Source organism: Tupaia chinensis, unplaced genomic scaffold (genome assembly GCF_000334495.1).
Source record: "Tupaia chinensis unplaced genomic scaffold, TupChi_1.0 Scaffold000199_1, whole genome shotgun sequence".
NCBI classification, from domain to species: domain Eukaryota; kingdom Metazoa; phylum Chordata; class Mammalia; order Scandentia; family Tupaiidae; genus Tupaia; species Tupaia belangeri.
Genome location: NW_006159674.1, coordinates 3,800,908 through 3,815,832, shown reverse-complemented (window position 1 = coordinate 3,815,832; position 14,925 = coordinate 3,800,908).

Below are 14,925 nucleotides of genomic sequence, written 5' to 3'. Positions count from 1 at the left end.
AGGATTATCTTGTTATTTCCGATGTAGATGAGGCAGTTTCCCCAAACTCCATCTGAAAACAGACACACCAAGCAAGGGCATTAGTAAAGGTGTACACTAGAGGAATTTTATTTCCTGTAAAATTCACATTACATAACAGATGATTTTCTAGGACAGTTGAACAAAATTGAGATTTGTATGAACTTACTTATACATCAAGATGAAAAAGAATCTCTTTAAAGATCTCTCTGCAGTTCAAATCATCACAATTCACTTTACCTACCTATGTACTTTTTGAATTATGATAGATTAAGATTTCTTTCTTTCCTTGTTTTTTTTTTTTTTTAATTGCCAGATGGTGAGTGCATTCACCAGAGACAAAGGGGGAGAGAGAGAGAAGAGGAAACACCCCTAATGGGGCATGGTCATACTATAAGCCTCTCTCTTCCATTTCTCCTTTCTAGATTTTAGGCACGCACACACATGCACACGCACACGTGCATTTGCTGGTGTGTTTCTCAAGCTACCTTGGGCAGATTCCAAATGCGTGGACAACCACATGGGATGTGGTTCACTTAAGCACTAGGCCATGGACCTGACTCAGTCAATACTTCTTTTAGTGAAGCACAGCCAATATTTTGCAGAAGTTATTAGTGATTTCATTGAGGCATGAGAAAGGGCAGAATGGAGGGAAAAAAAAACTTTAAATGAAAATGAAAAATAATCTTCAGTCTAGACATAAATACAGCATAAAGGATCTTGGGCAAGAAAATGGGCAAAGAGTACTTGATGCACAGATTAGTGGAAGAACTCGCTATTGGTGGAGTCAATGAGATGCTTTCTGAAAATGACAAATGGGGGTTCTTCTGCTGGCATGTATAGTCTAGGTGAATGGCAGTCAGGACCCCCACTGATACTTCTTCACCTCTAACTAGAAGACAGCGAGGGGCAGCAAGTGTGGTGGTAAAATAACTATAGGGAAGTCCTCCAACAACAAAATCTACATACCATAAATTCTCCAAGTATGTGGGGGACAGTAAGCTTTGAAACTCTGGATGCTGACAGGAAGGAAGGGGCATATTCAGGGAAGACGAAGTCTCTCTGTCCTCAGTGTTTGAGAGATTTGGCACAGTCTACGGACCTTACTTCAACCTGACCATTCTAGAAACTTTGTATAATTCTCTCTTCAGCCATCGGTCCAATCTGAACTCAGTGACTTTGGAAAGCTTCCCAACAAGCCTGTCAGCAGGGTTTCATATACTGTTCAACAAGGAAAAGCAGTGTAGTTATGGCCTTAGAGCAGTAACCACTAAATTCTCCATTGTCCTCCCTATGGATGAAATACCACTGAAGACAGGACGTAATCTATGTGTATTTATTTATTCATGCAATGTGTGTGTGCACACTACTGTAATAACATATCATATATGATACAAAACATTTTCAATAAAAGAAATATTAAAAGAATACAGGAAAAGAAAATATAAAGTTTGGTTTTTGTGTCTGATCTGGATTGTCTCATACATTCCTTGTTAGACACCACTGCCCAAAGTCCTGGTCCTAGAATAGAGACCTTGGTCACCAGAGTGATCATGGTTCAAAGAGATGAAACACTCTTGACCTGTTCTTTAGCTACAATAATTGATATCTTCACAGAGCTGTCTCTAAATGGTGTCTAAGTTGAAAGTGTGGACTGCAGGTTACCTAATAATGCTGTACTTGAAGTCTGTTGCCTGAGTAACCAAATGATGTAAAAATGGAGCCCCGTAGGGGATAAACCATGTTTTATTTATCTCATCTCTCTCTAGGGTTAGCAGGGTGCCCTGGGGGACATGCTGGGTCCTCAGTAATGCCTTTTTAATTCAAACATAAGTGAATAAATGACTGAATATGTGAAACACTTTTAAGCCACAGGGGGGAAAAAAAACACAATTAAGATGCAATTCTCACCTGTCAGTGAGAAATCTTCATCGCAGGTAGGATGTGTATCTTGTGCTTGCCTGCAATCTAGAACTCCCAGGTCCAGAACTCAGTCACAGCTCTCAGTTCTCACGGGGAGCTATCATTCCAAGGCCTTCGGTTCTAGGCGTAGATTCCTGAAGACCAAGTAAGGCAACAGGGAAAAGTGATGGAGGCTGGCTAAACGGAGCAGGGTAGGGTCCCATGAGGACAGCCATTTTTACCACCACTAGGCTAAGTGTTTTCTTATTCAGTGTCTAATGGTTAGGAGACTTGTGGCACCAACTACACTGTCAACCGAAAGAGGCCTGGCAATGTAAGGCATTTCTTCTTTCTGCAGTTTCTGCCATGGTCTGGTGGAATGTAAACTAGACTTGTCCAAACCCCAACTCTTCTGACCAACTAGCTGATGGCCTTAAATAAAACATCCAACCTCTCTGACCCTCTATCTCTTTAATCAGCCAACGAGCACTGTAATAGTTCCCCCAAGGAGGTGTTCAGAAATGCAACTGAGACTTTTGCAAACTGTGGTACAATATACAATTGTAAGGACTTGCTATTTTGGGAAACAGCAGTTAGCGTAATGGCTATGTCGCTGGACTCCCATGTAGTCGACTGTGGTTCGTGTCCCGGACCCGGTGGCTTAGAACTCACACCGGGCGTGTGTGCGTGCGTGCCCAAGATCCTGAGAGGAGAATGGAGAAGGGATTGCGGCGTGACCATCCCCCCTGGGGGGTGATTTCTCGCGCTTTCTGGCTCTATTGCTCTCTCTGTCTGACGAGCGCACGCGCCCTATAGCGAAAACCTCTTCCCCCCCCAAAAAAAGGACTTGCTATTTTAATTAAAGGAGTAAGTAAATACTTGTTGGTGTACATCAATTTAAACAGAGGATTCCTTACCTGAGGTACACGATCAATAAGTGTCTTTATTTAATAAAATGTTTTTTAAAAATAAAATACATATTTGGAGAACACACACATATATAAAAAACTAGATAGCAAGTTACTACACATTAATATATCACACGGTTGTCACTGATAAACTGGAAAAATTTGAACATTTGTGGTTTTATGGTAAATTAATACTTTTAATTTTATAGTTCAAAATATATGTTGCATTTGTGTTTTATTGAAACATTCAACACACCTATTATAAAATATTGGAGTCTTAGACACTGTAATGATTATCACTGAACGTGTCTGGGTAGTAGAATTGGTTTGTTTTTCTTTTTTTATTTTTCCAAGAGATTTTGGCTATAGGGTGTGCATGCTCCCCAGAGGGACAAATATCATACCACAATCCCTTCTCCTATATTCTTCTCTTGGGATTTTGAGTATGTATGCACATACGTATGTGCTGAGCGTGAGTTTCAAGCCTCCTAATCTGGGACTCAAACCATGGTTGGCCAGATGGGAGTCCAGCAATATAACCATTATGTCATCTGCTGGACCCAAGTAGAATTACTTTTAACTTTTATTTTCTTCTTAGTGCTTTCTAAAATTCTCCTAGATTTTTTAAAAGAGTTTTTGCCTTAGGGCGCATGCACTCACCAGAGAGACGGAGACAGTGAGAGGGAAAATGAGAAATCGTAGCCACACTGCAATCCTTTCTCCTCCATTCTCCTCCTGGGATCTTGGGCATGCATGCACACATGCCCAGCATTATTTTCAAGCCACTGGGTCCAGGACTGGAACTTTAGGCAGCTATATGGGAGTCCAGTGACATAACCGCTACACCATCTGTGGCCCCCAATTCTCCTAAATTTTAAAAAAGAAGTACATACAATTTTTTTATCCTGAAATATTAAAAAAGAAACAAAATCACCTTGTGTATATCTCAATCTTACTTCTGTCTTGGGCTAGTGATTGACCATAAACTTAAAAAATAAAAATAAAAACTTAAGAATTATTTTAGAAGCTAAGAAAAAAAATAATACAAATAGCATTTAATTCATAGGGAATATCTAATTAAACAAAAGCCTGTTTTCTGATACTGTACCCCACAAAGGTATATAATAAATATATGTAAAATATAAATTACAATTTTTTACTCTGATTTAAAAATTCTTGATCAAAGTTGCCTAAATCTGTAATTAATGTTTTTTTTTTCCATTTTCTCTTTTTATTTTTGAGAGATTTTTGCCATAGGGCATGTATACTCACCAGAAAGAGAGACAGAAAGCAAGAAATCACCCTCTAGGGGGATGGCCACACCACCATCCCTTCTCCTCCAGTCACCTCTCAGGATTTTGGACATGCACACACACATGCCCAGCAAGAGTTTTAAGCCATCAGGTCTGGGCCTTGAACTGTGGTAGACTATGTGGAAGTTCAGAGATGTAACCATTATGCCATCTGCTGGTCCTGTAGTTAGATTTTTTTTTAAGTCCGCTTGTATAATATGCTATTAAAAACAACAACAACAAAAACAAACCAAAAACAAAACAAAACAAAAAAACACAGAAACAGGGATATATGACAACACATATTCAAATTTGCTTAAATTTGTATAAAGAAAATGTTATGAGGGGTAGAGAGAGTAAAAAGTGAGAGAACCCAACCAATGAGGATAAGAAAGAATCAAAATTGTGTCTACTTTTTGTAATAGTGCTTGAATTTTTAAAACAGTAAATGCAGTAATGGCTGTTCTAAAATGCCAGTGTTATACAAGCTCGTGCCTTTTGTTCTGGGGAGTCGTTCCTCACAGGGGGCAAATGCTGGCACTGCCATTGCTGGGGAGAGACGAAATGTGCAGTCTTGTGTGGCCGAGGATGGTCAGGCTGGTCTACAGCTCATTCTCCTTGGACTGCTGAGCAGTCGTGCTTGGATGTCTGTTTCCTGTGGGTAAACTAGGCGCAGCCCATGCGGTACCTGGGTATCCTCTGCCCCAACCCAGCATGATTCTGGCTGCTACTTGGGCACATTGAGCAGAGCCCAGTGAGACTTCCCTGAAACATAAGCTTATTGTAATAAGCTTTCCAAGTTGGACTCAGTATGAACATATATATACACCCATTATAGGCTTGAGTTCTGCTGAGTCTGGAATACAGTTGGGCTAGAAAATAGCAAAGCTTGGGAGGTGTCCTTAGTAAAGCCAGGTGCCCTCCCGTCTCCCAGCTGGGATCTGCAGCAAACAGGGCCTGACACTTCCTCTTTGGAGTCCAGTCATCTACACTGTTAGAAAATGCTGACATATGGCTGCCCAGCTGTGAACCGCTTCTCTGCACATGCTCTGTCTGGGGGATTTGGGTTGCAGAAGATTGTCGATACAGGTAGTCTGCTCTTGCAAGTAAGTTAAGGATGGGTGGATCATGTCTTATCAGCAATGTCCTGCACAGCTTGGGGAAACATAAAATTATTTGAGAACTACACTGGAAACAGAAACGTCTGCATAAAAACACATCACTGGAAAATGGCAAGCCAAGACAAAGAACAGAAGAAGACTTGTGGCCACACCTAAAGCCAGCAAGAGGGTAGGATGTTGGGGGCAGTAGGTGGTGTGGTGGTTAAGATGCTCCCATATGGCAGATGGAGAGATGGAAAAGGGTTGCCATGCAACCACATCCTATTTGGGGATGTGCTCTCTCTCTCTCTTTTTCTCTCTCATCTCATTAGCACATGATCCCTCTGGCAACAAAATTTTAAAAGTACAGATTTTTTCGTTAAAAAAATATATAAATTGTTACTTTGAAGAGCAATTTGTAGCTGTAGATGTGCATATTAGGTCATAACCTGGAAAGCAAAATTTTTTCAAGTATTGAAACTAAAGGACTTTAACCGAAGAACTTGGCCATCTGGGGACTGAAAGAGTTCAGTCAAACAGTAGACAGTGAAATAACTAGGGATGAGCAATTTCAGAAAGCCACTCCCATTGCCACCCCCAGTCCATAGAAATGAAAGATGGGGTTACAGAGTTAGTTGGAGTCCCTGGGAGGAAGGTGGAGCCAGGTTGGCAGTCCAGTGGGTGCGGGAGAAGCAAAGTGACACTGTCTAAGTGTGAGGGAAGGAGATAAGCGCTCAGGCGTCTCTCCCTACCAGTCTCCCACCACTGCCTCCTAGTGGCTAAACCCAGAAGTGAGTTGGGTGACACAGGAGCCTGGGAAATGCATCCTATGTGGATCAGATCTCCGAGATCCAGAGCAAAGCAGAGGAGAGGCAAGAAGTGGATCTGTAAAATGAACAAAACCCTTGCAGGTGAGCAAATGGAGACATTGCTAATAGAACTTATAGCCCTATTGTTCATAAAAGCAAAAGATGACAAGTAGCTATCAACAGAGAAAAGATCAATGACCTGTGTTCTAGCCGAACAATGAAATAGCCTGCAGCCGTGAAAGCCAATGAATGATGGCTACATTTATCAACATGGAGGAATCTCACAAAGCAGAACCAAACAAAATAAACACATCTCCAAATACATAGTGTAATATCATTTATGTGGAACAAGAAAGCATTCAAGATGATGATTGATAAGGTATGAACAGACAGGCAGACAAGCAGAAAGATAATAAAAGTATTGGGTTTTCGGAAAAGTCATGACACATTTTTGTATAGAAAAACACAGAAAAAAAAATTGTCATGACTTTTCTGATAATCCAATATAAAGAAGAGTGAGGGGACCAGCAGATGGGACCAGCAGATGGCATAATGGTTACGTCACTGGACTCCTACATAGTCATCTGTGGTTCAAGTCCTGGACCAGGTGACTTGAAACTCTGGGCACAAGTGCTTGCATGCCTCAAATCCTGAGGGGAGCATGGAGGAGAAGGGATTACAGAATGGCCCCTGTCCCTGGGGGTTGGGGGGGGCATGATTTCTTCTTACTTTCTCCCTCTCTCTCTCTCTCTCTCCAGCAAGTGCACATGCCCTATGGGAACCATCTCTCAAAAATAGAAGAGTGGTAAAAAAATATAAAGAAATAAATATTTGAGGGAGAAGAAAGAAATACACCCAGTGAGAGATAGATTACAGGTACATTTGGGCAGTGTATGGTTATTAATATAAAGTACCTAAAATGTTTCTTAATATGTTGAATTTTAATTTTACAAAGGAACGTGGAGGAGTGTGGATAATATGGTAGGAAGAGATTTATTTTTTTTACCTTTTTTAGAGGCAGGACTCAATGTATTTGCAAGAGCAGACTGGCTCCAGACACCTCCTTTCCAGCTCTCCCTCTTGGCTTCAATCTGGTGGGACTTTCTCCTGACGGTCCTACAGCCTTCCTGCATGGGACTTATGTTTCAGGGACAGTCCGCTCTAGTCCTCTCATGCTTCAAACAGGCATAGTTCTGTGTCTCATGATGGCAAGAAGCATTTCGGAGTCCTCGAGGGTCCCTTGGACCACTCCCCATTAGACCTGTGTTAAATGGCAGCATTCTCAAAACACCATCAGCTCTCTTAATCATCAACCTCCAATATCCCTTCTCCACTCTGAGCTGTTTTCTTTTTTTTTTTGGCTGAGGCAACTCAGTAGGGCCAGCCTTATGGGTCAGTGACTGGGCAGTAGTAAGAACCCTGTCTTGGTTTAAAAGCCAGTTATTGCTATCTGGGATTTCTTAACTTCTGAATGAGAGATTCTACCTTTCTTTTTTTTTGGCATGGGGCGCTACAGATCATGGGCCTAAGAGCCATGAGACAGATTCTTAGTACATTTTCTTTATTCATTTATTTTTCAACTTTTGCCAGTGAATGCATGCACTTGCCAGAGAAAGACAGTGAGAGAGAGAGAATGGGAAAGCACCCCTTACAAGGAATGGACATGCTACAATTCCTTTTCCTCTGTGTCTCCCTCCTTCCAGAATTTTATACACACACACACACAATGCCCAGTGTGTTTTTCTGGATCCAGAACTTAAACTGCAGTTGGCGATGTGGTATTCAACATCCTTCACCACCATGCAACAGGGTTGCCCTAGTGCCATTTCCTTACAAACATGCATACCAAGTATGAAATTTGATAACTATGTTATCGGCCCTAGCTGAACCTGAGGCAGGAGGTGCCCCATTCTAAAATCCTACTACATTTACTCACTTGCTTATAATCTCCCTCTCCATGAGGGAATGCAAAACCCACCAACGCAAGAACTGTTAGGACAGTTCGAAACTGTCCTCACATCCCAGGATACTACCTGGCCTATAATAGGTACTCAGTAAAATACTTGTTGGATGAATGAGCTTTTATAGAGTCATTAGATCTGTGTTTGTCCCAGAATTTTCTTTCTTTTTTTCAATTTGCCAGAGGGCATGTGCTCATGCAAGAGAGACAGCATGAGAAATAATCCCCCAGGAGGAATGGTTACACCACAAACCCTTCCCCTCCATTTCTTCTTTGTTTCTAGATTTGGGGCACACACGTGTATACATGTGCCTTGACTGTTTCTTGGCTGCCAGTTCTGGGGCTTGAACCAAGTAGTCAGACGTATGGGATCCAGATGCCTTAACCACACCACAGGCTGGCCTGGAATTGTTTTCTAATAACACTGTTTACGTAAAAACCATGTACCAGATCTTACACAAAAGCTATATTCTTGAAAAACTTTTTTCCATAGGGATAAGTATAGGAAGAGCTTCCTCAAAACCTGTAACTACTACTGTCTCACATTTGTGCTTTAATGCTGATTTTCTGACGATTATAGTTTACTTTTATGGAGAACTCATTCTAAAATGTACCTCAGGAGTTGTTCGGTGACATTAATGGTGTATCTCAAGTTCATTCCAAAATTCCCAGTTTTGCAGGCCTAGCTTTGAGCACTAGCATGGTCACTTCTATTTGAGCACTCTGATGAGATTGCTTTAGCATTGAAGAATATTTCAAATTATACAAGTAAATGTTAAAACAAGTAGTCTCACCACAGGTAGCTGCAGGAGTCACGATTCATAGAAACCATTGCCAGATGCACACAGGTCCGACCAAGGGCTGCAGGTATTTCTTTCTCATACCTGGCCAAAGTGCCATGTGTGATAGCATAACCAGCTCGTGGTTTATTTGGTTGGCCAACCTGGAAATGAAGTTTCAGAAATCGAGGGTATTTGTACTGCGTCTAATTGTACACATAAAAAGAGACATTACTCATAAGCTTTATGTTGACATTTGCATAATGAAACGCATACATATGCAACCCTATGGCGTTGTCACGGTTATCTGCCTCTTACCAAGTCCACAGGCACGTTGCTGTCCACCAAACCTAGGAAATGGTGGATGGCCAATAAGCAGAGAAGCCATGGCTCTGTGCCGCTCCAGGAAACACGAAGGGGCGCAGGAGCTCAAACACAAGGCATGCTTCTTCAAACCCATTTGCTCCCCACTGTAAATGATAAAGTGAAATATCTGGCTCATACTCAATCTTGAAACTCTAGACAAAACATTTCAGTGCAAATCGGGAAGTGCTTTACTTCCACGGATCCAAGTCAAAGGTAGCCGGATAATTAGTTTTCTTTAAACAACATTCGGCTTTGCTGACATCTCATTTTCCAAAAGCAGCTGTTAGCCAAATATAGTGTTGTTTATTTGCTCCCTGGAAGGCTGTTTTGAAAAAGCACTTCTTCTGGTAAAAATGTTGCATTACATAATTGGAGATAACAGGAAAAGTAGAAGTTGCTGTTTGTATTTAAATAAACATCTGCTCAAAAGTCCAGTTTTCTATTTGGGAATAATCCCTTTATTTTATGCCATTAGCCATACTGAATTATTGTTCATTCTTTGCTTTTGGCCGTGCTGGAAAATATTTGAAAAAATGGAACCTACATAAAACATTCCTCTTGAGAAAGGGTAAGAGACAAAGTTGAGCTTCGTCTTTTCTCTTTACCACACGTACATGAGGTATTTCTGTGCCAGAAACCTGTGGGTGTGTTATGTGTGTGTGTGTGTGTGTGTGTATGTATCACCCATGCACTCATGCCCTGTTTGTTTTTCCGCCTCCAGGGCCAGGATTCAAACCTTGCTTTGCCATGTGGGATCTGGCTCCCTTAACTGCTGTACAATAGGACCAATCCTGTATTAATATTTCTTATCAATACATACTTTTTAATTAATCTACAGATGGATAGTTTGCTTTCTCTTTGGATTATTTAAAAATAACTGTAGATGTATCTGTACAGAGGATGATGTAAGGGTTACATTGCTGGACTCCTCTGTAGTCCACCATGGTTTGAGTCCTGAGCCTGGCAGTTTAAAACTCACTCCAGGCATTTGTGTGTGCAGGCCCAACATCCCAAGAGGAGAATGGAGAAGGAATTGTGGCATGGCCATCCTCCATGGGGGAGAAGGGGTGATTTCTCACTTTCTGTCTCTCTCCGGTAGCACACACGACCTATACCGGAAAGCTCTTAAACAAACAAACAAAGCAAACCTATAGCATCTGAGCTAAATCCCCAACCATGCTCTGAACGTAGAGAATGAAAACTGCCACTCTAGCAGCAAACACCCAGCATCTGTCATTACAGTGTGCTGGTCTATACCAGTGTGCTGGTCTACTTGCAATGTTGGCTTTTTCATTCCTAATTTCTAGAAACTAAAAACTCATCCCACAGAACTTTTTCTGGTTGTCTAGTTTCTCCTCACTGGTCATTTGGGTGCTCCGAATATTTTTCTCAAAATACTCATCCTTTCTAGGCTCTCATTGATTCCAACTCACTATTGGAGCCAATTTAAATAAAACACAGTAGACTTCTTTATAAATCTGAAATCAGAAAACCCAGGTTCTATTTCTCACTCTTGCTGAAATCTGTAAGGTACTGAGAAAATGAAGACTGCCTCGAATCATGTCCAGCATCGCGCTCAATTCTCACATTTTGCCATTTCACTAACTAGCAAATGAGATTTAATGCCAAAAGCAGGTGGGTTACACAGTGAATGCCAAATTTAGCAGGGGAGGGGGGTCTTTGCTCTTTGAGGTTATCCAGGCTGTTGTGGCTTGTTACTATGGGCAATGAACTGCTCCCAAATATTGCATCCATCATCCAATTCATGGGGCCTCTGATTCATGTTGACTAGTCCAAAACATGGCATTTTGTGCTCATCTTGAAAATTGCGATTTTTCTGTCCTAAACATTTTCCATTAGTGCTTGTGCATGAGAAGTATTTTAAACAAGAAACCAAAGACCATTGCTAAAACTGAACAGACTCTAAAAGATTTAAGACAAAGCAAATGCTCGGCTTCCCATTTGGATCCTAGAAGCAGGGAACACACTTTATGAAAAATACATTTATATTCTCTTGCACATAAATACATTTGTCATGATACCAGAAACATTGAGACAAATGGCTGTGTTCAGTTGGGAAATGTATCTGTTCTCTCTGTATTATGAAGAATGGATTACAGTATAATTATTCTTGTGGTTTTAGTTCAGAGCATTTTTATTGTATAAGAAGCAGCTGTCTACTGAAATAGCATACGCTACTTAATTACTATAAAACTCTTTACAAATATAAAAAACAACCAATACCCATTAGCAAGTAAATTCTTCAAATACATTTTGCTTTTGTTACTGCATTATGTCCTTAAGAGAGAAGCATAGCATGATTTTGAAATCATACCTCAAGGGAAGGACTGCCTGTTGCAGTGTCGTCTACGGATTCCTACCCCTAACTAGTAGATACCGTATATACACTTACTCAAGAGTGTGCAGGTCCCTTGTAAGGTCAATACCCAATGTCTTTATAAAAGTTGTATTATATACAACCAATATTAGAAGCTGCAATGAGTGAGTGAGCAGTAAGAAGCTTTTAAAGTTGAGATATTTAATTATGAAAGGATTTATAACTGTAAAGGTGCTTGCACCAAAATTATTTATCCAGTTGTCTTAGAATCCACAGTATGTCAGGACTCTGAGGTTTAAATGACAGAAACCCAAGTCAAACCAGGTACAGAGCCCTTGCACCTAGACTGGGTCACTCACAAACTCTAACACAGTACTGCAGAACAGGGTTCTAGGATCAAAACCAGGGAGCACCTACTCTGAGCATCTCCCTTACTCTATGGAGCACTCAGAAATGACAAAGATTTTTTCAGAGTGGGCTCTCCAGTCATGGCACCCCAGCATAGGGACCATCAGTAGAAAGAGAACTTTGTTTTAAAAGTTTCACCATAGCAAAAAAGAGTCCTGACAGGTCTTGCGAAGTCACCTGCCCACCCCTTGGATCTATTACTGATGACAGGTATATTGGGACTGACCCAATGTGGGTCACCCTGATAACAAGAACTGGTGAGCCAGGATTTACAAGAGAACCTCGCTAGGATCACAAACAGTTGTGGAGTTCCTCACATGAACAGAAACATTGCTACCTAAGTGGGATAGGAAATTGGGTGGGATGAGAGCTGTGTCTTGAGTCCTTTTGCCTCTGAGGAAGAGATGTGATGAGGTCATGAGCCTCACTACTAAAGAGTGGTCATAGGCCTCTGGAATTGGTTTTGACAACCCTGAGCCCACGCTCCGTGGCCTGTCTGAATTGCATAGGCTTTCCTATTTGCCTGATTCTTCAGTTTTTTCTTAAGTCTGGGAAGCTCTAGACATGTCTTTAGGGACTTATCTTGGGAACCAACATGATATCATGGACAAAGAACAATCTCAATCCAGAACACCCAAATCCTTGGTTTGGTACTCACGAATCCACGATCTCCAGCAAGCCATTGAAGCTCTCTGCACCTTAGTTTCATCATCTCTAAAACGAGATTGGCTTTCCATTGTCATCCCAACGCTCTTACACTGTTATTGTGACAAATAGAAAACAAAGCATAGTAGCTGCTCAGTAATTAGTAACCATTATTGAAGGTAAGGTGTCCTATATTTGATAACCTTAAGGACTAGAATATCTAATGCTCTACATCCTAGACCCAGACAGTGAGGATGAAAGTACAAGGCAGGGTCTCTGCCCTCAATGGAGTCACAGTTTAGTAGAGGAGGAAACAGATTCCTGTGTGTAAGGAAAGACAAAATGCTATATAAAAAGGTATTGAGGGGGGCCGGCAGGTGACATGGTAGTTAAGGGTGCTGGACTCCACATGGCTGTTGACAGTTTGAGTCCCAGACCTGGCAGCTTGCTTTCTTACTTTCCTTCTCTGTCCCTCTCTGGTCAAAATAAAATAAATAAATAATGTGGGTTTTTTGTTTGTTTTTAAAGGCATTGAGGAAAAAGTACTGAGCTCAAAGGAAAAGAGAAATGATGATGCACCAAGAACTTGACCTAATGCGCTCCAATTAGCATTGCCATTTATGGAACTTAAGTGCTACTTACTGTGGCAGAAAGAGCTCTAACTGCCCAGTTTTTGTAATATATGGGGCAAAAGCTGAACACAGGGCATTTAGGGCATCCTACCAAACCCAGGGTATGTTCTATACATAGGCAAGACATCTGGCAACTCTGTCTCCACTAGTCAAAACAATCCTAAATGTCTGTCTCCATTGTACAACCCAAGGACAGATGGCACATTCAAGGGTAGACAGAAATGGCAGATCTGAGAGCCAAACCCACATACCTGGTTCTCAGTCCTGGAGGCTTTACAACACACCACACTATACTCTATGACAATGGAAGACTTGAGTCCAATTCCAGCCCAATCTCTACATGTATGTCTGACTGTAGACCTATTTCTTGTGTATCTATGACCTTCCTCTACAAACGTGACAAGTAGACCAAATGGCTGGGCTTCATTTCTAGAATTTGAGAAACCCCGATGCAGTGATTCTCCTAGTAGGCCCTGAGTCATCAGAATCGCCACAGGGAACTTGTTGGGCTGGTATATTCTAAGACCACACTAGACCCACTGAAAGTAGAAACTGATAATAGGCTCAGAGAGACAGAAAGTGAGAAATCACCCTTCATGGGGGGTGGCCACGCCACAACCCCTTCTCCTCCATTCTCCTCTTGGGATTTTGGGCACGCATGCACGCACGCACACCCGTGAGTTTAAGCCACTCAAACCGCTGTCGACTACATGGGAGTTCAGTGACATAGCCATTACTCTAACTGTTGGTCCTGCAAAGTGTGTTTTAACAAAGGTCTTAAGGAAATAGTTTGAAAACCACTGACCTTCAGCATTCTAGAGAAATACTACTGTGTGAGATCTTTTTCAACGAACAAGTCCATGACTCCCCATGCATTTCTCCTGAAACTATGGCATCTTAGAAACATGTACTTACACTATGGCCAGATTGAGTCTACTCTGGCTTCCAAATCCTTCATTAAATTTTGCCTTCCCTGAAATGAAGTCACAATCTTTAATAACATTACTGTCCTACCCTTGCCTTTTCCTGAGCCCCATTTTTAAGTCTGAGGTCTCTATCCCTCTTCAGGGTCTTTTTCACACCTTACCTCTCCTTACTTTCCCTTTAGTAACTGATCCCTCTTTATCCATCTTGTCCCAAACTCACTTAAACAATGACCTCTACTCTCATCACACAAGCATCACTAAATGTCTACAATGCAGAATTCTATGGTCCTACAAAACTTCACAAATTCCTTTGAATATTGCAAGAACTTAAGATGATGATCTATTACAAATTAGTTTACTAAAGGAACTACTGTAAAATTTACTCCATCCAACAGAAATTTTAAGTCTCCTTAACCACTTTAAAATGTTATTTTACTAATAAATAATTTTAGCCTGTTAACTCAAGTCCCTAAAAGTCCTTTTTGAGTCATTTTATTAACTCAATTCTAAAACACTTTTTAAACTTTTCATATGTACCATGCCCACATAATTAAGATTTAATTATATATTATGTATATGTATTTAAATGAAAAAAAAATCTCCAGGGACCAGCAGTAATGTAATGGTCACATCGCTGGACTCCCATGTATTCAACCACGATTCAAGTCCTGGACATGGTGGCTTAAACTCATGCTGGGCACGTGGGTGTATGCATGCCCAAGATCCCAAGAGGAGAATAGAGAAGGGACTGCAGCATGGCCACCCCTCCCCCCCACCCCAGGGGTGATTTCTTGCTTTCTTTCTCTCTCTGGTGAGCACACACTGGTGAGGGCAAGCACCCG